The sequence below is a fragment of the Protomyctophum parallelum genome (assembly GCF_964188405.1).
Source record: "Protomyctophum parallelum genome assembly, chromosome: 4".
NCBI lineage: Eukaryota > Metazoa > Chordata > Actinopteri > Myctophiformes > Myctophidae > Protomyctophum > Protomyctophum parallelum.
In genome coordinates, this window is record NC_139700.1 from 26283873 (window position 1) to 26310195 (window position 26323).

Consider the following 26323-nt stretch of genomic DNA (forward strand, 5'->3'; position numbering starts at 1 on the left):
GATTTGCGGAAATAGTGATTTGGTTTGCATTGCATGTCTGAATGTGTGTATAGCTTAGCGCGATTGTGTGTGTGTGTGTGTGTGTGTGTGTGTGTGTGTGTGTGTACTTCTGTTACGTTTTACTATACTTGTGAGGGCCAAATGTCCCCAGAACTATAGTAGAATTTGAGAAGCGGGTAGTTTGACTAACAGTTACAGACTTACAATTAGGACATATAGGTTCCGGTTGGACTTTTGCCTGATTTAGACACGTCACAGCGAAAGGCATTGTGAGCTTGTAGATCTGCTGTTTTTGGTTTCAGGGTTTTGGTTAAAAAAATAATATTTGTAAAATCAGCATGCTAAAATTCTGTTCTCACAATTGTAGTGTAGTGTGTGTGTGTGTGTGTGTGTGTGTGTGTGTGTGTGTGTGTGTGTGTGTGTGTGTGTGTGTGTGTGTGTGTGTGTGTGTGTGTGTGTGCGTAATTTGTATTGGACTCTCTTACCCATCGAACCCCCCATTCACTCCCCCCCCCCCCCCGTATACATAATTCCCCTCATTGATTTCTGGCTGGACTATTTGTCACCCACTTACTCAAGTCAAATTAGAAAGCGCTGCTCGTCGTATCCACAATCACATCGATTAGGAGCGGGTGGGGAGGAGGGAGGAGGGAGGGGGGAGGAGGGAGGAGGGAGGAGGGAGGAGGGAGGGGGGAGGAGGGAGGGGGGAGGAGGGAGGACACTCCCAAACTAAGCGTAATGAATAGAATGTTCACTCGAAGGAGAAAGAAAGAAAGAAAAAAAACGCCACGGCTCCTGCGTGATTTCGCGTGGAATGAATGGGAGATTTCCAGCTTGACAAAGCAGGAGTTATCTGATGTTATACGTGTGGACTGTGGAGGGAGGCAGCCACCACAGCGCGGCCCGGTACTTGTAATTTACATTAGCACGAGTCACTGGTTCCATGGCCTCCTCTCACTATGGCTATACGCACAAACACGCTAAAACGCTAGTAGATACTTTAACACAATGAGCCGGCTGTTAACCATGCTTATTACACATCACGCCAGTGGATCGGGGAAGCGGGAGGTTCCTGGTTCGAGCTGGTTGTGTGCCTTGCATGGCCTTGCACGTGAAGAACTTTGGATGAAGGTGCTATATACTGTACATGCATTGATTGAATTCTTAACACGATTATGAACAGTACAGGTACAGTACAGTTGTAAGGTATAATGCTAAAAGGATAACACAAAAGGCCCATTTTGTTTCCATTGTGGTCCTCTGTACTGAATACATTAGTCCGGCAGCCAAAAGGCTTTTTTTGTTCGACCATAGCCACTTGCCCCAAATGTGCCCAAATGCGCTGACCTCATCACATTTGTGAGTGTTTTTCGAGAGCCACTCTTGTTGCACATTTAGCTGGCACTCGGCACCTACCGCCCCCTATGGGAATGGACGTCAAATGAAATTGCTCAATGATGACAGCTGGTCAGTAGGTAGATTCATGAATGTATGAATAATATAGACACTATTTTAGGCCAGAATGCTTGATTCTGATTGGTCAATCGTTGCATTCTGTGGGCTGTTATTTTAGAGAACTGATATTTATTTGTTATGTATCGACAAATGAAGTCCTATTTTATATTTGTCACACAAAGATGTCTGCAAAACAAATTGGAAATATCCAAATATAAGTGAACCGACCAAAATAAACCATTCATTCATTCATTCATTCATTCATTCATTCATTCATTCATTCATTCACTCTTGATTCATATTGTTCAGCACTATACTGCAGGAGTTTCACCTGTGAGTTTGACCCGGAGTTTCTTTAAGCGATGAAATCCTTATTAAATCAATGAGATCATTTTGTGTTGTTATATTTTTCCTGTCAAATCATTGATTTCTTCAGTGGGTTAAAGGCGTGTAATAAGCTGCATAATGAACAGAGATGTGGGTCTTTATTAAGAAACAAAGCCCTGCAGGATTCCTGTCAGGCTTTACTTCTCACTAATGACCGTCTCGCTGTTCATTATCTGCTAATCACATCTCTACACTTTCTACCTCACGTTTTCATTATATTCTCCTGAAACAAACAACACAAAAAACAAGGCTTTCCTCAATTATGGAGGCTGACAAAAGAGGTGTGTGTGTGTGTGTGTGTGTGTGCGTGCGTGCGTGCGTGCGTGCGTGCGTGCGTGCGTGCGTGCGTGCGTGCGCGTGCACAAACCCAGACACCTTTGTGATGGAAATGGTGGTGAGAGCGTTGTTAATGAAGCCCTTCAGTGGAGTAGTGTTTTCGGAGTAGCTGCCAAACGTATGTCCCCCCCCCCCCCCCCGACCCCCTGCAGAAGAATCCATTATTCCCAATTAGCACACACACACACACACACACACACACACACACACACACACACACACACACACACACACACACACACACACACACTCACACTCATCATGGCAGGGCAGGAACCTCTTGTCTCCATATTCTCACTTTTTGTGTTTTTTCGTAAAGTAACGCCCTACTCGACCATACTACAGCGTTACATAAATTAACGCCCTACTCGACCATACTACAGCGTTACATAAATTAACGCCCTACTCGACCATACTACAGCGTTACATAAATTAACGCCCTACTCGACCATACTACAGCGTTACATAAAAGCATCAAAAGGTTTCCACCCGACACAAACCATATTCCAAGGACTCCTGTGCAAAAGGACCATGTTCTATTCATGGGGAACACCGGCCTGACGTCAGTGGTGCTCAATAAAGGACCATGTTCTATTCATGGGGAACACCGACCTGACGTCAGTGCTGCTCAATATTTCATGTCAAGGACCCCAGAAATGATATGTAATTGGCCACCGACCTCCATCTGAAAATATGTTATTCCAGGAACCCCTCAGAAGCAAAGATTTGAGTTAAAAACGTTCGCTCTGAAAGAATATATATTCAAAGATTTGTGCCGCATTTTCACGATTTTTCAAAAATAGCAGACCTACAAGATAGCTACAAGCTTATCTTTTTTTAAAGTGAAATTTCCCTTAAAGTGTACTACAAAAATCAAGTGTCCACTCAGATAGAGGTTTCTTTACACACATTATTTAGAGTAATATCAACAGAAATGCAACACATTCCAGACATGCAGGCAGTAGCCATCATAAAGCAAAGAGCCAATTTAATCTATTGTGATTTATTGTTAGTACAACACAGGGTACATTTCAGGGTACATTTCTTTCAAATATATCCGTTTTTCATTGGCGTCGACTTGTGAAATAAATAAATCCTTGCACGGTGGGAGCCATATGGAACTCATCCATTCTTCATCTAGCTTGCAGTACAAATGTTGCTATCAAAATGTGCACACTGCATTACTAAACTCTCTCTCATGTTCATAACACACAGCCATTTGTCGGACCACTCCTTGGATACTGACAGCAGAAGTGTTTGAGTAGTTGAGCTGTATGCACATTTGCATATATCTGCATATTTCACATCGTCTCTGTCGGGTGGAAACCTCATATGGCAAAGAAAGTTACTTTTCTGGATTCAAATTCAAAAACCGCAAACGTAGCTGATTGACGAGCTCAAAAGGTGTCGATTCGCACCGTGTTGCGAGCTTGTGGATCTGTTACTTGCCTGTACTCTGTCGTCAACCCTATAGCCATTCCAGCCTGTCAGAGTGGGCAGGGGTGAGGTGGGTTCGGGGAGTGAGGCCAAATAGTAGCCTGAATGTCTGGAGCCTTGTTTTAAGGGCCTAGAGGTGCTGTGGTACCAGGAGGTGCATGGCTGGATGCATAGTCGAAGAAACCTTGTCCGAAGGCTCCTCTTCAAGGTGTTTTTGTTGACCAGTGAGGAGATCCTGTATAGGATTCTTGTTCTTTGGTTGACTTTTTTATTATGTTGGTGGCCATTTTATCACCGGAAAGATTTGCCTCGAGGATGGAACCTATAGGTCATTACATATTTTCGTGTGATAATATTGTCACCCACTCTAACCAAGAAGCCATCTGCCTTGCTGAGATTACTATTTGATCCAAATAGAATGGATTCAGTTTTTCCCAGGTGTAAAGATAGTTTGTTATCAGCGAGCCAGGTGCAGATTCTACAGTTCAGAGCTGAGGGCGTGACCGTGACCGTGGAAAATGTTCACTCTTGTGTAGCATGACGTCAGATTGAGCCGATTCATGCCGTACACTGTACAGCATGAATCGGGGGTGCCCACACCTTTTTGGCTTGAGAACTACTTTTAAAATGACCAGCTCAACAAGATCTATACTCACCATTATTTGAGGGCTTTCGAATAGCGGCACTGGCGTTATAAGACAAACGCAATTTGAATGGAAAATAGTGTGTGTGTGTGTGTGTGTGTGTGTGTGTGTGTGTGTGTGTGTGTGTGTGTGTGTGTGTGTGTGTGTGTGTGTGTGTGTGTATAGCCTACTATCATGATCTACCTTTTGGGCACCCCCTGCTGTACAGTGTTACTCAACAACCTACAGTATTGTCATTAACTATACAGTTGGAGTTCAACGCAGACTGAGGCCTAGTTTATGCTCCATCGTAGCACAATGCAATGCGTTGTGAGCTTGTACTGTATTTTTGACACGTCTTAAAGGGACATTTCAGGGTCGAGATCTAGGGTCATGTCCAGGGGATGTTCTGTCCCTGTGACATACTAGGGTCAAGAAACAGGAGATAGGCGCTCCTGCCCTATGGGCCTCATGGCTCGGCAAGTCTTAATGTGGGCTTTCTGCTTGCCTCAAAGGTGAGATTTCAAGGCTTTTATTTGTCTGCGTGAGGTTATCTGGATGTCAGCTCGGGACAGGTCCCCCTAATCATGTTCTGAGACTCTCCGACTGAGAAGCTTGTGTCAGGGGCGGAAAACAAGAAGGAAAAACAAACAAAAGCGTGTCCTAGAGAAGTGAGCACTGAGCATGAAGGCGTAGAGTAAACAATTGAGATAGTGTCGCCTCGCCTGTACGAATCAGTTGAGCGTTAGGCCAATTCAAGCATTAAGCCAAAGTACATTATATGGTCGGTGAGTTTGGAGAATGTAGTTTGATTTGCGAAGATGAAACAAGAGCCGCTGATTCTCCGCTTCCTGCAGACTCGGTTGTCCAATAAAAGAGATTACTCTCTCTCTCTCTCTCTCTCTCTCTCTCTCATCTGCCCTGTGATGCTCTGCCACGCAGTCTGTCTGTAACAAGGCAGGGATACTAAAAACATCAATACCAGCCTGACACTGAATTTTCATTTAATTTCACTTGGCAGCAGTTTCTGGGATTTGTTCACACCAAACAATCAAAATAGTAGCAGCAGATGACGTCAATGTGGCTAACCCGGTTGCTAACCAAACAAACAGTCAACGAGTGCTACTAGCATGTAAACAAACGGTAAAATATGCCGGATGATGATGTTTCTAAAATCAACATGTCATTCACATAAGAAACAAAAACCCAGGATACCTCCTTTCTACACAAAACACAATGCATCGTGTTCCGCATCGTGAGCCGCATTTGAAACACACGCCAGAACTTTTTTTTATTTTTATGGGCGTGGCTAACGATTCAGGGCTGGAGCCAGGCTATATCAATACTGCAATATAGAACTACTCTGTTACAAGTGAAAGTCTGGAACTCCATGTACTTGAGTAAAAGTAGTAGCAGCAAAATGGACTTCAAAGTACCAAAAGTAAATACTCATTATGCAGAATGTCCCATTTCAACAGTCAGTCAGTCAGTAGAAATTGATCTATTGAAGATTCTGACTTTAATGTACATCATTTTTGTTTTGATTGTATTGCTGTATTGTTCTTTCTGCTTTGGCAATGTAAACGTATGTTTTCTCATGCCAATAAAGCCCTTTGAATTGAATTGTGTGTGTGTGTGTGTGTGTGTGTGTGTGTGTGTGTGTGTGTGTGTGTGTGTGCGTGCGTGCGTGCGTGCGTGCGTGCGTGCGTGCGTGCGTGCGTGCGTGCGTGCGTGCGTGCGTGCGTGCGTGCGTGCGTGCGTGCGTGCGGCAGAGAGAGACAAGTGAAAACACTTCAGAGAGAGTGCATGTGGCTGACTGAGAGAAAGCAAACTTCTTTTATTAATTTATGTTCAGGTCCCAGAACTCAGTATACTGCAAAAAAAATGATGGTAAAGGTAAAACACAACAGTAGTAATAACATATAGGAGTAATAAACAATATCGCCTTCACAAGGGGCTGCGCTGCAGTGATGCTATAAGTTCTAAAATACATACCAGTAATAACAATATGAAATATTGTACTGTAAATCGTCTTTATCGGGTGGAAACCCGATAAAGATGTGCAAAGCTGTTCAAATTTATGAACAGCTAAAATGGGTCCTTATTATACCATGTCCTCTTGTAAAGGTAGCAGAAATAGGTGATCTACAAGCTCACACCATATTCAGGGTTCCCCAATTAGCGCCCCCTTGTGGCCCGCGGAATAATTTTCTTTTGGGTAGGGTCCCAGATATAAATGGCATTTAATGGGGGTCAGTAGCCTCTGCATGTCAAATGATTTTCAGGGCAAGACCTCGACCTTGCGCGTTCCGACTCGGCCCCCAGCCTGGTACCCTAGTCAAAATATGGCCCTTGAGGAAAATTAATAGCGGAACCCTGCAGTAGATCATCTGCCATTTAAAAACATAAAATGAACCGATTATGTAGTTTGATCAACCGTTGCTCCCCAACAATATTCTGCAGTCATACTGACCTATGCCAAATAATTAGCGTCAATGCTAGCGAGCTAAAATGAAGCCATCCTTGCTCTAGTAAGCACCAATGTTCCAATCGGGATCACTGGATAATCAGCAAAGACCTCCGAACATTGCGTTTTATCAAAACCATGGAGAGCTCCGTAGAGTTAATCAATGTGGGGGTCCTTGGCACGACAAAGTTGGAGAACTACTGATTTAGAAGGCCTTTGTAGAGTTTGCCTCAGTCAGGTCTTAACGGGTTAATTCCTGTACCTTTGTAGTGGGATGTAGTGGAGTAGATGTAAAAGTATTGGAAATTGGAAATACTCAAGCAAAGTACAATTACCTCAGACTTGTAGTATTTCAATGTACATAGATACTTTCCACCACTGACTTCAAGAGCCTCAGATGTGTAGTGGCTGGCCGAGGTCAGGAACCAACAGCACACCACCATTTGTTTCACACGGACGGATTAGAATGTGACGTCTGAGTGTGGCCTGCTTATCGTTCGCAGAACGGCCAGGGTTGGATTAATCTGTAAGAGACATGGCTCACTTTAGATTACACTGACACACACACACACACACACACACACACACACACACACACACACACACACACACACACACACACACACACACACACACACACGCACGCATGTCCACCCATCCCTCCCAACCCCCTACATTTTTAAGCTTCTAGATTTGCTATTTCATGTGGGCCAAGTATAATTCAGGCAACCCTAAACACCCGAAACATAACCTCTAAATGCATAATCCTAACCTAACACCGACCTAAATCCTTTCTTAATTGTAAGACTATGGCTCTATCTATCCTCCCACTGTTTCTTTCCTCACCTCTTTTTCTCAAATTCTGCTGTACTTGTGGGGACATTTGTTTTAGTAATGATGAAAGTAGAGCGTTGCTGTTAAGATTCTACACCACTCTCCTCTGTCTTCGTCTTCGTCTACTCTCCCTCCATCCTGTCTGCCTCTCTCTGTTTCTTTTCTGTTTCTTCCTGTCCATCGCTCTCTTCCTGCGGTTCAATCAGAGAAAGCCTCTCTTCTTTTAATTAGTAGCTGTGTTGTTCTGTGCTTCCCCTCGCCTACGGACCGCTAATATTCCAATTAGCTCCTCTAGGAAGCTTTCATCCACAACCTTTGTTCTTCGGCACATATTTTTGTGTCTTTTTTAATGTTCGAGAAGCCTGTGTTCCCGCCGCAGAGTATTATACACGCGCTCCGTTTTAAGAGACAGGGGAAGCGCAATCAAAGCTGGCCTCATTTTTCTCTGTCAGACGATGGCAGTTCAGTTCACTCTGCTGGGAACATTTGGGGTTTCTCTTCCTCCCTTCTCTATCCCATCTCTATGCACTTCTTTCCAGACTTTTTTATGGCGTTGATCTGCAAGGTGATAGCCGGCGTCTATAAGGCTACATACAGATGGCATATATGTTCACACTGGCACTAGAAATCAGATATTTGGCCTATCCAAAGATACATGGAAACGTTTTTTGTTTTGTTTTTGCAAGTCAGATTTGAGCCTTGTTCAGACTTTGTGTATTCTCTCTTCCCTGCTTTTTACCAGCTGAGTCTATAATCGATGTGCAGTAGTCCGCTAGTCCTGTAGTCCGCTAGTCCTGTAGTCCGCTAGTCCTGTAGTCCGCTAGTCCTGTAGTCCAGCTGGTTTTCTCATTGGCTGATGTATGTGCGCACCGTAAATAAGTTCGGGCGGATCCGAACGACGATCATTTTGTTTCCTACCAAACTACTGCGCTGAAACTGACACAGAAACAGTTATAGCGGACCCCCGCAGATAATAATAATGCAGCTGGTGATTAATTGATTTAATCAATTTGGGCTTGTTTTGTTACTTTCCTTGTACTGCCCACTCGTTCTTTCTCCTGGGCGTGCACTACACACACCCCACACACACTTTCTCCTCTACAGCCCTCTCGGTGACTGCCCTTGGGACAGATGGGGAAAAGGTTGTAAAAAGGCGATTGATTTGAGCGGTGTGACTGCGCACTTAACCTGTGAGAGCGAGACAACCCCTCCCCCCACCCCCGCCTATTGTGCTGCGGTCCGCAGAATGACAGCCATGAGGGCCGTGAGGGCTGTTGGTTGTTTCGGCCGTAAACCTCTTGACACGAAGCCCCTCGTCGACCACGCTCTAGCTTTTACGGCGCGCTCCCACTCACATCAAACAGCCAGGCGAGGGAAATGTATATCATTTATAATAGCGGTGTTTAAGGTGGAGAACAGCCAATGGAGTACATACTGAATTGTACACTGAGGTTCTCAGGTGTCATGGCAGTCTGTGCCAGCCGACAAGTGTACCTTTTTGTGCAGCAAAACACTGTTGTTATTATAACTCTGAGAGTGTACGGGACTACGGGTGCATTCGGTTCCATTTGTACACTCTGAGTTACACATTCTTTTACGGTCCAGCAAATGTGTGTGTAGGAACTTTGACCTATGTCCTATAGGGCAATCATGATTCATGATTATTCATGAGGGCTTGCTGATGTAATCACACTACACTTTTATTTAATGGGAATTTGACTTATAGGGACTTTTGACATTTACTATGTTAAAATTGGCTTTGCGTCGCGTTTCGAGCCTGTGGATCAGCTACTTATGATGTTTTTTTCTTTTTTTACGGCCTACCAGCATGTGCACTTAAGCCTATCCAGCTGATCCAAAATGCAGCAGCTCGCTTGGTCTTCAACCAGCCAAAATTCTCACATGTCTCACTCTGATGCTGGCATTCAAAGCAACCAAAGGTATGGCTCCCCCATATCTTGCAAGTATGATTGAACCCTACAAACCCTCCCGCGCACTCAGATCAGCCAACGCAAGGAAACTGGAAGTACCCTCACTAAAAACGCCGGGACAACGCTCCACACGTCCCAAACTCTTCTCCCTTCTGGCTCCAAAACTGTGGAATGCACTTCCCATTGCAGTCAGAACTGCAGCATCACTCCCAATCTTCCGCCGTAGCCTGAAAACCCACCTTTTCAGACTCCATCATGGCCCATAGCACTTACCCTAACCCCTTAGATAGCATTTCTGTTGGCTTAGATAGCATTTGACACAGACTTATAGCATGTTATGTAGACAGCACTATAATTGTATTGTATATAGTCATAGCATGCCATAGTACATATGTATAGCATAGTAGTAAATATGTATAGTTTATATGTATAGTGTATGTATAGTTTCATTATATAGATATTCCACTGTTACTTTCTTAGCTTACGCATGTTTCATGATAAATGCTTTTATGTGATGTATTCCCATGCTTTTGTTCTTGCTTAAATGTAAGTCGCTCTGGATTAAGAGCGTCTGCTAAATGCCTAAATTGTAAATTGTAAATTGTACGGAAAAAAACAACAAAAAAACCCACAAAAACTTCTGCACAACAACGAGAATATTTTTCATGTCATGAGAAATGCGTTGGGCTCCACTCATGCTGGGTATCGTCCCGCTAACCTCGTGCTGTACTTCTCTGGGCCTATAAGAGAGGGACCTGGCCTCCGTGAATGAACTACTTCCAATTGTGACGAGATGGAGATGTAGGGATGGAGGGAGAATCTCAAGACCCTCCCGTAACCCTCTCAATGTTCTTATATCATTTGAAAAATAGCGAATGCCGTTCTACAAGTTCACAACGTATCACATCGCAATGCTTTGTGAGCTTTGTCGAAAAGAAAAATAATATATATATATGGGAACTTCAAACACCCTTTGAAAGGAGAACATGATTTATCAGTTGTAGGAAATCTCAGATTTGGTAAACATTGTGCATCATTATGAAAGACAGCCGGAGCCATATGGAGCGCTGCAGCGCTAACGAAGGAGTGAGGGATGATGGGAACGAGGCTCCCAGACAGATGATGTCGATGAAGTGTTAATGTGTGACTCAGCGTTCAGACAGACAGGGTGGAATGTGTGTGTTAATGAGCATTCAGACAGCGTTCAGACAGACAGGGAGAGAGAGAGACCTCTCTGTGTGTTTAGAAGTCTATTCTATTCTCAGGGACATCACGGTGCCAGTGTTTTCCCTGCAGTGTTGAAATGTGAGATACAGAGATCGATACCATTCGACATGATCTGTAGTGAATTGTAACTAACTGTGATTCTCTCTCTCTCTCTCTCTCTCCCTCTCTCTCTCTCTGCCTCTCTCTGCCTCCTGGCTGGCTGGATGGACGTGCGTCTTCATTTATCCATCCTTCTTGAATTCAGGTAAGACATGGCTGCTGCTGCTATAAACCACCTCTTACAGAATAGGATGTTCCATGCTTAGCACACACTTTTCTGTCTTTATTTTTCTTCAGCACACACTTTTCTGTCTTTATTTTTTCTTCAGCACACACTTTTCTGTCTTTATTATTTCTTCAGCACACACTTTTCTGTCTTTATTTATTCTTCAGCACACACTTTTCTGTCTTTAGTAGTCGGCAATGAATATTAAATATTCATCACCACATGGCACAGAGAAATACTTTCGGAATGTAGTTATTCTCAGCATGAGCTCCGTATTATGAACTTTGAAAGTGTGTGTTTTTTGTTTTTGAGATTTTTCTGCATCGAAGCTAAAAGTTATTATTAACTATATTCACCTTCCCACTTTGCATTTATTTTGGCAAATAGGGGCGCAATGTTTATGAGCACTGTTTTTTGGAGTAGGTGGTAGTGCCTGATAGCTGCTGTATCGTAGCCTTCTCTGGGAGGGAGAGCGAGTGCATTTTCCGGCAACAGCATCAGCTGCGGAGTGTCTGCGGCAGGCGGCAGTGTTTCTCAGCGGCATCAGTCCTACCCCTGATAGTCCTATCAGCCTACCCCAAACCCTAACCCTAACCGCAAGCACGACACATGTCGGACCAACGCACTGCCGCGAAAGTGAGCGGCAGTGGAGTGCACCTTCCCTGGCAGTGCCGTGGCTGTTACGGCAGTTACGGTGTCTGGCGCACGCGGTCGCCGTAGGGACCGACACTGCCGCGGAACGGAGCTGTCATAATCCACCCCCCTGCAGCGCCGCGTCTCATTGCCGCTGCCGGAGAATGCACTCGTTCCTTTTGTTCTCTGGAGAGCGTTTGTCTGAGATCTGCTCCATCCAGGGTGTGTTTGAAGTATCTATGTATGTTTACTTTCTACTCCACTACATTTCAGAGGCAAATATTATATAAGTTTACTCCACTGCAATTATTTGAAAACTTTAGTTACTAGTTACTTTGTAGGTTTTGATTATTATTTCAAAACATATACAGTACCACTTCAGCCCTATATATATTTTGGTCATTTTCAAAAGATATTTATACACTTGACATTTCAGGCATAACGAGTGTACTGCATACTTTTGGAACTTTAAGTACATTTTGATGCCAATACTTTTGTACTTTTACTCAAGTGGATTTGGAATACCAGACTTTTAATTGTAACAGAGTATTGATTGTAGTATTATAGTATCGATACTTTTGCAGTAATACTGTAGCCCACCTATGAGGTGTTCCCTGATGCTCCTTCTCAAACATTTTCAAATGGATATGTGTTTGGCTGCGGTCCCTCTTTTGAATAGACCTGGGATCCAAATGGATATGCGTTTGGCTGCGGTCCCTCTTTTGAATAGACCTGGGATCCAAATGGATATGCGTTTGGCTGCGGTCCCTCTTTTGAATAGACCTGGGATCCAAATGGATATGCGTTTGGCTGCGGTCCCTCTTTTGATCTGACCTGGGAGAGAAGAGTGGCAAGAGAATCAAACGTCATGATGGTGATGATACAATGCGTTGTAGACTATGTAAAGATGTAATGGGGCTTACATTTTTAAACTGTTCTTCTGCTTGCTATTTGCTGGAACCCCCTGGAACCAACGACAGGCCTACCATTTCCACCTGCCGTTCTCACCGCTGTTCCTCATCACCTGCTGAGGTCGCATTGTCCGTAGGTGTGTGTGTGTGTGTGTGTGTGTGTGTGTTTGTGTGTGTGAGCACACGTGCATGCCGTGCCGCTCGCTTAGACAGCCGCGGTCCCCTGATAGAGGTTATGGATATCGTTGCTGTCAGGTAGCAAACTCTAATATCTTTTTTTGCCCTACTTAATCATACTAGAGCATCAAGACTCACACAAAAGCATCAAAAGTAGCAGATCCGAAAGCCCATAGGGCAGCGCGAAGAAATGCGATTCAAGCTTGTAGGTATTATGCTACTTTAGATTTTTTTTTCCAATGCTGAAAAGTAACAATTGTGGACATTTGCTAAATGAGTTTTCTTCGACGGGTGGCTGGCATCTCCCTTAGAGATAGAGAAGTTCAGTCACACGAGAGAGAACCGCTGCTCCTTCACCTTGAAAGGAGCCAGCTGAGGTGGTTCGGGCATCTGGTTAGGATCCCTGTTGGGCGCCCCTCGACGCACGTCCCACTGGGAGGAGAACGTCTGTCTCTGATTTCCTCGCAGCTTCTCCGCTGTTCATCTCTCTCTCTCTCTCTCTCTCTCTCTCTCTCTCTCTCTCTCTCTCTTTCGTTCTCCTGAAGAGAGAGTTGGTCTTCATAATGGGACAGGATTGCAGTGATGGCAGAAAAACACATCAAATGGACAGGGAGAGGAGAACGACAGAATGAGGGGGAGCATAACAAACCAAACGGGTTAGAGAAAAAAGCACAATCCATTTTATTAGCACATTTTGGTTTACAAAGTGCTGTACAGAAAGTAAAAAATTAATAATAAGCTAAATACATTGTAAAGCACAGAAACAACAGCAAGATCACACAGTAAAAAAAGAACACACCAACAAAGGTCAGATTAAAGTCTGGATGGTGGGGGCCAGTTTGACATGGGGAGGGGAGCTCATTCCACATGACAGAAAAGGCTCGGTAACCTCTTGTCTTTGCAGTGTCTTCTTGCGACCTGCAGTTTTAAACTGGCCTGCAGACCGCAAATGATGGCCTTGCGGGAGTATAAAACCTTTGAGTTCAGAGAGAGAGAGCCTATACTGGGGTGATTTAAATAGCAGATACACAAGATCATAACGCGCCACATTCGTGACGCATTGTGAGCTTGTAGATCTACTATTTACTGAGCACAACACTGGCGTACAACTAAGTCTAACTGAGGCTTGACTTGTCGCCGGCTGTGCATCCTCACTGGCTGAGGTTGAGTATGTCTTTGAGAGGCAGTTGTCTAAAGCACACATGTGCAACTGGCGTCCCAGGGGCCACGTGTGTGTGTATGTGTGTGTGTGTGTGTGTGTGTGTGTGTGTGTGTGTGTGTCGATGTGTTGAGAGGAGTTATCATTTCACAAGGTCAAATAGGTCCTATTCCCATGCATATTACCCTCAAAACTCTAATCGTGTGTGTGTGTGTGTGTGTGTGTGTGTGTGTGTGTGTGTGTGTGTGTGTGTGTGTGTGTGTGCGTGCGTGCGTGCGTGCGTGCGTGCGTGCGCTAGAGAAACAAACTGTAATCTCCCCTCTGTCGCTCTGCTCCTGTCCCTGTCGGAATTATAAGGCTATCTGCGTCATCAGCTCCAGGCTGTGTTTGTGTGTGTGTGTGTGTGTGTGTGTGTGTGTGTGTGTGTGTGAGGGACAGAGGGAGGGAGAGAGGGAGAGAGAGAGAGAGAGAGAGAGAGAGAGAGATTTCTGAGCCCTCCTTTTGCAGCATTCAAATGTTAAGCTTTGATTGCTGTGGGTGTATTTCCGGCTCCTGCACTGATGAGGCACGGGGCAGGAGCGCGCGCGCGCGCGCGCGCGCACACACACACACGCACACACACACACCATCTCTCCCACAATTGTGTGCATTAACGGAAGTAACAGTACTGAGTTTGTGGAGTAAGGTGGATGTCCCGCCTCCTCCCCGCTTCCGTTTCCTCTAATAAGCATTATTCATTTATGAAATCGTCAATCACAATTACTGGCATGACAATGAATGGACAAGTGCAACGTCATGGTGGTGAACACACACACACACACACACACACACACACACACACACACACACACACACACACACACAGCCCTCTGCCAAACATATTTCCCCCTGGTTGTGTAACAGTGGGGTGCGGGGGACCACCTATCAGCATCCATCATCAACCACCTCATCTCACCCTCCTCCTCCTCCGTGTTGTCTCCATGGCAACCCCCCCCCCCCCCACCCCGCTGACCCAGCAAACCGCTCCGCAAAGCCCTTGACATGAACTCCCCCCCCCCCCCCTCCCCACATCTGTCATCAGTGGCTGAGAGGATTGTCCATCAATCAGCCTGCCAACGTGATTGGCAGTCGCCGCTTACGTGTGCAGGAAGAGTGCACTCCTGAAGGACGTGAGCGCTTCAATGTTGAAAATGAGGTGAAAGGTTTTTCTTCCCCCTCCAGCAGTCAAGAGTGGGTTGAAGAAGTATACTCAGTTCAGTCATATAGGACAACTCAAGAATGGATGGAATATATATTTATTGAATATCAAATGAGCAATATATTCATTATGGTTTGGCGAGTATTGGATCTGCTTTTTAGGTACTCAGATCAAGCGCATCAGTCCCGACCATAGGGACTCCGAATCCCCCGTATCTAAACAGTAGATCCAAAAGGACAGGTGGTAGCTGGGGTGGAGGAGGGTGAGCATGAGCAGGTTGTATACAGCAGTGCAGCAGAATCAGCAGCAGCTGAGCAGCAAGCAAGCAGGAGGAGTGCAAACCCTTCCAGTTTAAATAGCCGGTATAAATATGGAGTGTGTGATTGGCTGAGTGAATCATGTGAATGAGAGTGTGATGCAGAGGCGGCCCAATAACGGCCGACTGCACTGAGGTTTCCTGACTGAACTTTCTCTGCTCATGTCTTTGACAAGGCGCGATGCTCATATTTATTTTACTTAAGTAAAGTTAGCAATAGTTTGATTGATTTCGGAATAGTCTCCATTCTGAATTTCACTCGAGTGGTCAGATTGGCCATGGTTCTCAGCAGGAAGGATGGATTGTGCACAGTCCTCAGGTAGGCAATGGGACTTTGAGGGGAGGACGGAGCAGGAGAATGGGAGCAGCAGGGGCAGTGTTGCAGTTGCTAGTACTGCACTTGTTGTGATAAAAGGAGAGTTGCGCCATTAGGCAAAGCTCTCTGTCTACCGAGCAGTCTTCGTCCCTATACTCTCACCTATAGGTCATGAGGTGTGGGTCATGCATGACCAAAATAATAAGATTGCGGATACAAGTGGCTGAAATGAGTTTTCACAGACGGATGCATGGCTGGCATCTTCCTTTTGAGCAGTGGTTCCTAACAGCTAAATGATAGTTTGGAACCAACTGGACCCTTATGGGTCTGTAACTCTGAGAGTGTACACTCTCAGAGTGAAATTACATGATAGCTTAGCATCTGATTGTGCATCTGAGTGCAAAGTCTGTTGAACCGGAAGTGATATCGCCAGATTCGCTCTGATTGGTCAAAATCGGCATAATGGTGAAGTTACCGCCACCATCAGGACTGGGTATAATACTATAGGATTGCCGTGTTAAAATGAGATATAGTGTGTATGTCACGGATTTTTCTATTGGCATTAAAATGACGAATTAAACATATGAATAGTGCAGGCAGAATGCACAATCCACTGTTAATTAGGGTGGCAATAAGCCAGTTAAATGGGGGTCCGTAGACTAATGTCAAAACAGGGGGTCCCTGAAATTAAATGGGTTGAGAATCACTGCTAGAGCCGTTAAAATCTTCTCTTATGGGCTTATGGCACATAAGTTATGGGGTCCCTGGCATGCCTTTTCAAATGGGGGTCCGCGGGATAATCAGGGTCAATTTGGGGGTCCTTGACATGAAAAAAATTAGGAACCACTGCTTTGAGGCTCGCCACACGTGTCCATGCGAATGTATGCTATAGCGTGACACGCCGATTCCTAAGCGTTAACGCGAGGCCATACAATGAAGTATAAAATGGGCTTTAGTCAGTGTGTGTGCGTGCATGCATGCGTGTGTGCGTGTGTGCGTGCTTGCGTGCGTGCGTCCCAGTGCAGTGATGTACAACACGTACTGTAATAAGCGTGTCAGGGTTCTCCGGTGCATCGGCTCCAGCATCCTATGACAGCTTCATGAACATTAACATGATATATAAAAGCCACCATCGGCCCTGTGTGTGATTAATGACGCCGCACTCTCCGTCCGCACTGACGCTGCCAGTCATTGATACTGTGTGTGTGTGTGTGTGTGTGTCTGTCTGTCTGTCTGTCTGTGTGTGTGTGTGTGTGTGTGTGTGTGTGTGTGTGTGTGTGTGTGTGTGTGTGTGTGTGTGTGTGTGTGTGTGTGTGTGTGTGAGAGGGGGGCGCGGGTGATCTGATTGCTATCACTTAGCGGGGACATTGGCTATGTGCTTATAGGGTATATGAGTAATTTCTATAACCATTACATAGGCTCACACCAAAGTTGAACGTACGCACGCACACACGCACGCATGCACGCACACGGACACCTCATCAGAGGTGTGTCAGTGCTCAGGCACAGAGATGGTGCTGTGCTAATCGATACATGGTCAGGCGTGTCATTATCATTTTAATGGCTGCAGTATTTCCTCTGCTGATGGCCTCGCAGACCTGGCCACACATCTGGTGTCGTTCACGGTCAGTACCTTTACTCAAGTGTCAGACTTAAAGTAACATGTTGGGGCTACTCGTACGGCTACTGGGGTATTTATGTTTGCCAATACTTTTCAAACCGGTACTTATCAAACTTTTTTGTGTCAAGGACCCCCAACATTGATGTGTATTTGGCTGTGGACCCCCATCTGAAAACGTTTTAGCCTATGTTAGAAAAAAAGAAAGAAAAAATTATCACAGCTCCATTTTGATCTTGTAAGCAACGATGGAGGGCTCGTCTGAGGACGACCTAGAGAGAGGTTTGTGTTGAGGCGTTTGATATCGCTATAAGATTGCCTTGCTATTTTCCTTTTTTTTAACCGCTCTGGTTGCTGTGCACCGTTGTCAGGGCCCTGCCCGCACTGTTTTTGTTTCAAAATAGCTATTCTCAGATGTTCTGAGGTCATTTCTGATTATCCGGTCATCGTGATTGGAACATTGGCCTTTTCTAGAGCAAGGATTGGCCTTATTTTAGCTCGGTAGCATTAACGCTAATACTTTAGCATCCAAACTGGAGCCAACAGCGGACGCGAGTCATAGTGGAATAGCCTGAAATCGCCGGTACCCAAGCGCCATACCACTTTCATTCAGCAGGCGGCACATTGTGTTAATATCAGCAGTACAATAACAGCTCAACGGGACTATATTTCAAACTTCCGTGTGAATATCTGTTAATGGAAATGCAAGCAAGCGCCCCATGCACACTGAGGATGTGACACTGCAATGGCAGTTTAGCAGAGAAGTTTTAAGCACCTGAAATTACACAAAGGTTCATATTATTATTATTATTATTTGTATAGAACCCATTTAGGACTGAGGCCTTTTCTAAAGAAATCTTCTAAATCCTTAGAAAATTGTTACATTGCTATACTGCATACTGTAGCAACAAGAACCCCAAAAGGGGTTACCGTCCTTAAATGATGGGTAGAAAATAATTATACTTTAATACTTTAATTATACTATACTTGTTTTATGTAAACACAGGGCAAAGTTATACTATGTTACACAAGGTATTTATCATATTTGTCACAAAATTTGACTGAGGGACTGCCATTGGATTTTTTTGAATTTTCATGTCATATGAAAGCAAGGAATCATAGCTTCAAATTGACATATTGGTTGTTCAGTTTGACCCACCAGTTTTGGAGATATGGCTTATAGAGTAATGTCTTGCAGAAAACTGCGAGTTGAGAAAACAGGCTTGAAAGGTTCACTTCTGTGGTCTGCATTTATTTCATATTTACATCAGCTCGGACACTTATTTCAGACATGCTCTAGTATGTGAAGAGTCTGCCTGTACTATTAACTCATTTTGGGAAAAAAAGAAGAAAAAGCTGGAGTTTGGCAGGCTCTCAGTCAAATCTGGTCACATTTGATCTGTGGAACAGACAAACAGAAATGTATTCTGTTTTTGAGTGGTGCAACCACTCCAAGGAACAGCAATGTCCGTGTTGTTCACCTATGTGTCCGCCTACTGTATGTACCTGACGTTAATGAGCACGAGTATGTTGTGACCAGAAACAGAGAGAGATAGTGCTGTACTGTTGCCTGCTAATGAGAGAGAGAGAGAGAGAGAGAGAGAGAGAGAGAGAGAGAGAGAGAGAGAGAGGAGGGGGGAGAGAGAGGGGTGTTGCACCACTCAGTTCACACGGGTGTGATTTTTACTTATATCGTCTTTGGCGGGTGGAAACGATGTCAATTTTAAATTTGAACTGTCACATTCAAAAGTAGCAGTGTGTCGAGCTGCTACGTCTTATACTTTTGTGTGGCACAATTAATTAAATCGTCAATCTCAATTACTGGCATGACAATGATGGACAAGTGCAACGTCATGGTGACAGCCCTAGTTACTGAATAATGCTGTTGGACACAATGATGAAGAGAGGCTACAGTATTAGAGATGAAGAGAGACTACAGTGCGTGTGCGTGTGCCTGTGCGTGTGCTACAGTGCGTGTGCGTGTGTGTGCTCCTGTATGTGGTGACAGGCAGACTTCAGAGTAAAAGCTCCCTGAAGTCATGTTGAACAGATGTCTCTTCTCTCTCTCTCCATTTCCATGTCCCTGGTGGTACGACACCTGCGTGTGTGCGTGCGTGTGTGCGTGCGTGCGTGCGTGTGTGTGTGCGTGCGTGTGTGGAGCAGTAAACTGTTCTGGAGGCTGTCCAGGGTGCTGATTGCCATCTTTCTCAGAGCTCACATCACTAGGGCTGGAACTCTGCCTTGGTGCACAAAAAAAGACATGTGCATTAACAGAAAAAAGACACACACACACACACACACACACACACACACACACACACACACACACACACACACACACACACACACACACACACACTTTTTGTTCTGTTGGAATGATTTCCTGTCTTCACTTACTGTCTGCTTAACCTCTGACACCACTCCTAGTGTCTGCACACACACACGCTCGCACAAAATAGTTTAATAGAAGTACACAGACTCATGCCTGCAATGCATGTTTGCTTTCATTTGCATGCATTTGCATACGCACTGATGCAACAATGGCACAACAGCTGAGTCCCCCCCACCCACCCCTCTGTCTCCTGGGAGAAATAATCATAAGGAAACAACAAGACTGGGGAGACGTATATGAAGAGAGAATGATTGACTGAAGAGAGATGGGGGATGAAAAGAAAAAATTATATATGGTGGGTGGATGAGAGAGAGAGAGAGAGAGAGAGAGAGAGAGAGAGAGAGAGAGAGAGAGATGGTTAATAGAAATTCCCCGGCTGTCTCATTGAGATGCAGCAGTGACTGTGCTAATGAGCTAGCGGCCGCTGATGCATTGATTTAACCAGGAGAGTCGCCCAAATTACCCACTCCTCCAGAGAGAGAGAGAGAGAGAGAGAGATGTCAAGGGCCTGACAATGGCTGCCACTGTAATTACCAAACCCTGTGCTCTTCACATTGGGCTGAATGCACGCGAGGCAATAAGCCATGCTTTGATGTCCAGGCTCAGCATGTTGGCATGTAGATTGAGTCATTGAATCTTTTATTGACAGCAGTACATTACAATGAGATAAAAAGATACCACATGGATGATACAAATTAAAAAAGAAAAAAGCCAAAGCCTTCCATTGTGGACCATTAAACATCGCTGACCACTTGGTTTCCCAACGCTAGAACGGGTGGGAAAGAGAAGCTGCTTCAGCCCAGAGCAGCACGCATGCAACACACAGGCGTTGGTTATTAATCGGCACTGGCCTACCTGGAACGATGCAAGTTGGAAATGAATGCCCCACCCAGTTATTATGAATGTGTCCCTTTTATGCCCATATATAGAGTTCTTTGTCAGGCATGCCAAAATATGGAGTCAGAACATATTTGTGATGTCAGAACAGGCCCAACTCCATATATAGACACTGGGCAAGGGCCCAGTCCAGAGTCCAGGCAGTTGGCTTTTGTGGCGGTTCTGGACAACCGTGGGTCCGACCGACTTGACACCGGGCACTGCACTCCATGTGGGGGTGTGGATGGATGAATGGATTGATGGATTACACAAGACGTTGGGGTATGGCAGCATGGACTAATGAGATTGCTGCAGTGTGACCACTTCAATGGCTGACCTACATCACATCGCAATGCCACGCCTCTATAATGACATTATAAATATAGGGATTCCAAGGATAATGTGGATTGTTGTACTCCTTTTATCTTGTGTCCACAGCACTCTAAATGTATGCTCACATTCCCTTGTTGTGCCAAGGACATTGTTTCCTTAGCTCAAAAAAGACAAACAGAGGGGTCCAAAGAAAATTTGTTTTGCATTTATATTCAAGTAAGAGGTGTTTACTGCAGGCTTCTCCATACTCCATACTGATACGTAAGTGTTTCATACTGGCATAGCCATACTGTACTTACATCTGAGGTGATTTGGGCAACAACAGGGCTGGGTGATGTGACTTCAAATCAATATCAAAATAATGTCACAACTTTTGCCTCAATTCCGGTCAATGATTGACTATAAAGAAAATCACACACGTGTGAAGTGAGGGGCACTCTTTTTGGCGGACATTTTTCTCCTTTCATTGTAAAAGGCAATATTGAGACTTGTGGGTACTAAACTTAGGCATTTGAGGCACATATGACCTAATTGTGTCAAAGTTCCCCTCAAATTTGAGATTTCAAAACTATTTGTCTGGCACAGTAATCTGATGTCATGCTCACACAGTGTGTGTGTGCGTTTTATCACTTTGAATGTGTCTCAGCAATTCAGCGATAGATTATATGACAATACTGTACTGTACTGCACTGCACTGCACTCAGCATCAAAGCCTGAATTGGGAGTAAGCCATGTCCTATTACCTGCACATCAACGTCACCGCTGAACCCATTATCCCTAAACTTCTATTCCTTTTTTTTACTATTTTGAAAAACATTTTTGAATAGTTCAACTAGCCAATCTACATTGACACGTTGTGAGCTTGTAGACTGGCCATTTTAACTATTCAAAAATGTTTTGTAAAATAGTTTAAAAAAAAGGCAAAGAAGTTTAGGGATAAGGGTGACGAAAATTTAGTTCCTTAGTGTACACATAATCTGTGCACAGGTGACACTTATAGACTCATGTTTGCTTATACAACAAAGTCTTATGCACACATTTTTCTGCTTATAATATAAGCAGAAAAATGCACACAAACTTTATTGCCCAAAAAGTTCGTAGTTCATTTTCTTCTTATATTATAAGAAGAAAATAAACACATTTTCCTGCAAAACTACTTATGGTAGAACCTCCTGTGTGTGACTATAGGGTGAATTGCTCTGTGCCGTGATCTAACCCAATCCATCCGGGAGTAACCTTTCCATTGCTGAGGGAGTGCATTGGCTCCACTAGTGCTTTGAGGAGCTCACCTTGGCCAGAGCTCCTTGCAGCTACTGTATGTCTCCTTTATTCACTCATGTGGTTGGATGTCAAATACACTTACATAAAGCCATTTAGAAAGGTTTTTTTTTTATTTCTGTTTTTTTTTTGGTAGAAGTTCAAAAGAACAAAAGGCATTTTTTTTGCTTTTGTTGTTGATGTTATAACAGTCTCACTGAAATAGGCAGCTGTGAGAGGGTCCTGTCTGTCTGTCTGTCTGTCTGTCTGTCTGTCTGTCTGTCTGTCTGTCTGTCTGTCTGTCTGTCTGTCTGTCTGTCTGTCTGTCTGTCTGTCTGTCTGTCTGTCTGTCTGTCTGTCTGTCTGTCTGTCTGTCTGTCTTTCTGTCTGTCTGTCTGTCTGCCTGTCTGCCTGTCTGTCTGTCTGTCTGTCTGTCTGTCTGCGTGCGTGCGTGCGTGCGTGCGTGCATGCGTCATTCACCCCACCACAGCCCCCCGTCATGTGTTCAATTCATGATTTCCCTCCACAGTCCTCCCCAGTCTCTTGATTGCCAATTAAGCTCCAATCACCAAAACGAAGATGGAACGAGACAATGAATTACATCCAATATCCTCTGCGCTAGTCAGGCTCTCGCGTACAAATTAAAGCTCAGAAGATGAGAGGAGTGAGAGAGTTGGCAAACACGGAACTAAATAACATCCTGTTTATTGTGTGATGTGTCATTCTCCAATTCCAACTTCCTACCTCCTCTTGATGTGTAGCGGGGGTAAGTAAGAAGTACAAAAGTATTGACATAAAAACATGTTTAAAGTACCAAAGTAAAAGTGTAACTTTTACACTTTTTAGCAGCTCTAAGCTTGTACAGTAGATCGGCTATTTGTGTACTACGGAGTATGAAAGTACTGCTGCAGCAGACAACCCGCAGCCCTCCAGGTTAGAATAAAGTCCTTACGGTGCAAGGCTTGAATAAATACGTTGAAATAAAGAAAATGCCAGCACTCATTGTATGTCCTTTTTGTATGCATTTATTTACCTCTGACGTTGATAACGAACGTGTTATCAACAAGTGTGCAGGCCGAAACGCGTTCGTTATCAACGTCAGAGGTAAATAAATTCATACAAAAAGGACATACAATGAGTGCTGGTATGAGTATAACAAATGGTTATAGTATGTTTTGTAACTAGTAACTAATAGTAAAATAACAATACAGGCAATTTATATAGTGCTTTTCTAAATATTCAGTCACATTACAAGACAAACAAAATACTAGGGAAAAAACTAGTTAAAAAGGTTAAGAAACTAAGCAACACAAAAATCTTAAGATCTAAACTAAAGCTGTCAGATATCTGTAGCAAAGTTGTGTATTACTATATTAAAGTATTTGAGTAGAAGAAGTATAAAAACCTGGGGGGGGGGGAAGCACCTCAAATGTGTATTTAAGTACAGTACACTTCAGTAAATGTAATGTTCCACCACTATTATCTGACTGGCCTTTTCCATCTCTTTTTGTTGTCCAAGCTTGTAGTGAGCATGTATCGTCTGTTTTCATTGCAGATATTTAATCGATTCCGGTTGATGAGTTCTTGTCTTACTGAAGTCACATCCCATTTGATCTGTGTTTGTTAACCAAGACGACGTTGCGGGAGCTCAACTCAACTGACGTTCATTAATGAAACAAGTCAAGCTGAATTATAGACGGGCAAGGTTGCATTAATTGCTTTCTAGACAGCCTTTCTAAGTCTTCTCCCTCTCTTTGCCCTTGTTCTTGCTTGTGTGTGTGTGTGTGTGTGTGTGTGTGTGTGTGTGTGTGTGTGTGTGTGTGTGTGTGTGTGTGTGTGTGTGTGTGTGTTACAGCTATAGTCTGGCCATTATTTAACATTTTATTACAATATCGGCAATTATGCAGCCGATGTTTCCTGGATTTTTAACCAAATTCAAATAAAGGTTTTCAAAACTTTTCCAAAGATAGCAGATTGTCAATCTCACACCGCGCCGTGATGCGATTCAACTCCGGTGTCCCTAATTCGGGCGACGTTGTCACAGTCAAAAGTTTTCACACATCTCATCTCAAAAAGCAGATCCTTGTGAGCCTGCAAGATTGGCAATATTGTAATATAAACTAGATTAGAATTGAGGGATGTTGGGTTCCTTGAGAGACTGTTCTAAATATAGACCCCAACGCATCCATTTGGTTCCATTTGTACAGTCGAGGGAGGTCCTTGAGAGCCATAGTCCAGAACTCTGCGAAATCAGGATCATCATTAAAAATAAATCATTCCGTCAGGCTCTATAGTGTGCGCCTGTGTCTGTTCGCTGTGAAAATACAAAATTGAGAAAATCTTGCCAGTTTCCCTCTAGGCTCCGGTGAGATTTTGTAATAACGTGAAGAGAGAGCTGGATTGTTAAATAATTCATAGGTTTCTATTAGGGTGTGTTATCTAACACAGTGTGTGTCTAGGGGGGCTCCTCTCACTGTTAACGTATTACGACCTGGAACGCATCAGTGTCAGCTTAGCGTTTAACCACATTAAACATTATTTTATACTCTAGCTATTGAAAATAGCAGAACTACAAGTTCATAGTGTGGCACCGAGTGCCATGCATGCTACGAACTTGTTGATCTGCAATTTTTTTTAAATCGTGAAAAAGTGTGCAAATCTTTGAATATATATTCTTCAACGGCGAACGTTTTTACCTCATATCTTTGCTTTTGTGGGGTCCCTGGAACAACATAGTTTCAGATGGGGGTCGGCGACCAATTACATATAATTTTTGGGATCCTTGACATTAAATAGTTTGAGAACCACTGATATAGAAACACATGTTTTTTCAGAAAACTGTTTTTAGAAGACATTTTGTAGAATCTGGTCACAGGTCTTAAAGTGTTAAGTCTATCAGAGCGGCATCACCATGTGGCTCAGACCCTTAGCTACTGTAGCTTAGTTGATCTGTCTCGTCATTTGACTCCAACGCTCTCCCGGGAGGAGCTAGCACGCCGCGTTTGTACATGTGTGTAGCATGCACAAACCTTGTATCTCCCACGTTTCAACTCTTTTTGTTGTTGTCTCCACCAGGCCGAAGGCATGGGGAGAGAGTATGGGTGGAGTATGGGTGGCAAATCCTATTTTTGGAACAAAATGCCTCAAATCATACAATTGCCATCCAAGACGTAAGAAGAAATGGCACCCTTTTCACATTGGCCTAGTATAGTGCCACCAGGAGGCCACAATCTGACCTGGCCTGGTGTAGACCTTATTATTTAAAAAACAATGACAACTAGATAGTTGTCATTGTTTTCCCCCCCATGTAAATGAATGAATTACCTACTTCGGCATGCTACAGTGTCACAGAAAAGTAGCAGAATTGGCCAATGTGCAACGTATGTGTCGCAATGTGATGCGTCGCAATGTGATGCGTCCATCGTCAGCGTCGTGTGAACCTGAAGATCTGCATTTCGTTGTTTTAAGTTAAAGCGGAAGTGGTGAAGTCTTATCCGTGGGTTGTATAAATATTTTAAATAAAATATTTAATTAATAAATATCTTAAAATGTAAACTTTTATAAAAAAAGAGCTCGTGAATAAATAATAACTGCTTTTGATTTGCTGAAACAGTAGAGGTTTCCGATAATGTTGAAAAGTGACACACGCGCCTTGCATGCCTCTAAAAAACACACACACACACACACACACACACACACACACACACAGTGTGAGTGTGTGTGTGTGTGTGTGTGTGTGTGTGTGTGTGTGTGTGTGTGTGTGTGTGTGTGCGCGCACGCGTACATACGTACACACCTACTGCGCGTGCACGTGTGTCCCGTCTGCTGTGACTGCCGTGTTGAGCCCTGGTGGTGTGGCTAATTAAAAGAAACCTGCTTGCATTATTCATGAGCCTGTAATTATGCATTCCTTTTGCTGAGCCACAGTCAGCTGCATTAAAGATAGATCTGAGTCTCAATGGCCCTACTTTCTATCTGTGTTTTTTACTCTCTCTCTCTCTCTCTTTCTCTACATCTCAGCCATTCTCAAAGCAGTATACAAATATGTTATACTATGTTAGAACACAATCAATTGATTGATCATTAAAAAAGCACTTAACATGGCAGTTAAGTGGACACTTTAGACTAGAACACCTTTGAGATTTTCAAGTGGGCCCCGATCCGGAAACAAGTTG

At 44.0% G+C, this 26323-nt stretch overlaps 1 protein-coding gene and 1 pseudogene across 2 annotated transcripts in view; one reads left to right on the top strand and one right to left on the bottom strand.

Moving 5' to 3' along the window:
* The window catches only part of brsk2a (BR serine/threonine kinase 2a), a gene marked incomplete at both ends in the record, with an annotated part of 310767 nt that overhangs the window by 139135 nt on the left and 145309 nt on the right, over positions 1 to 26323 (top strand). The gene's annotated exons all lie outside the window — the stretch shown is intronic.
* The window catches only part of LOC310857975 (serine protease HTRA2, mitochondrial-like), a 31179-nt pseudogene that overhangs the window by 4540 nt on the left and 316 nt on the right, over positions 1 to 26323 (bottom strand). The window lies entirely within an intron of this gene.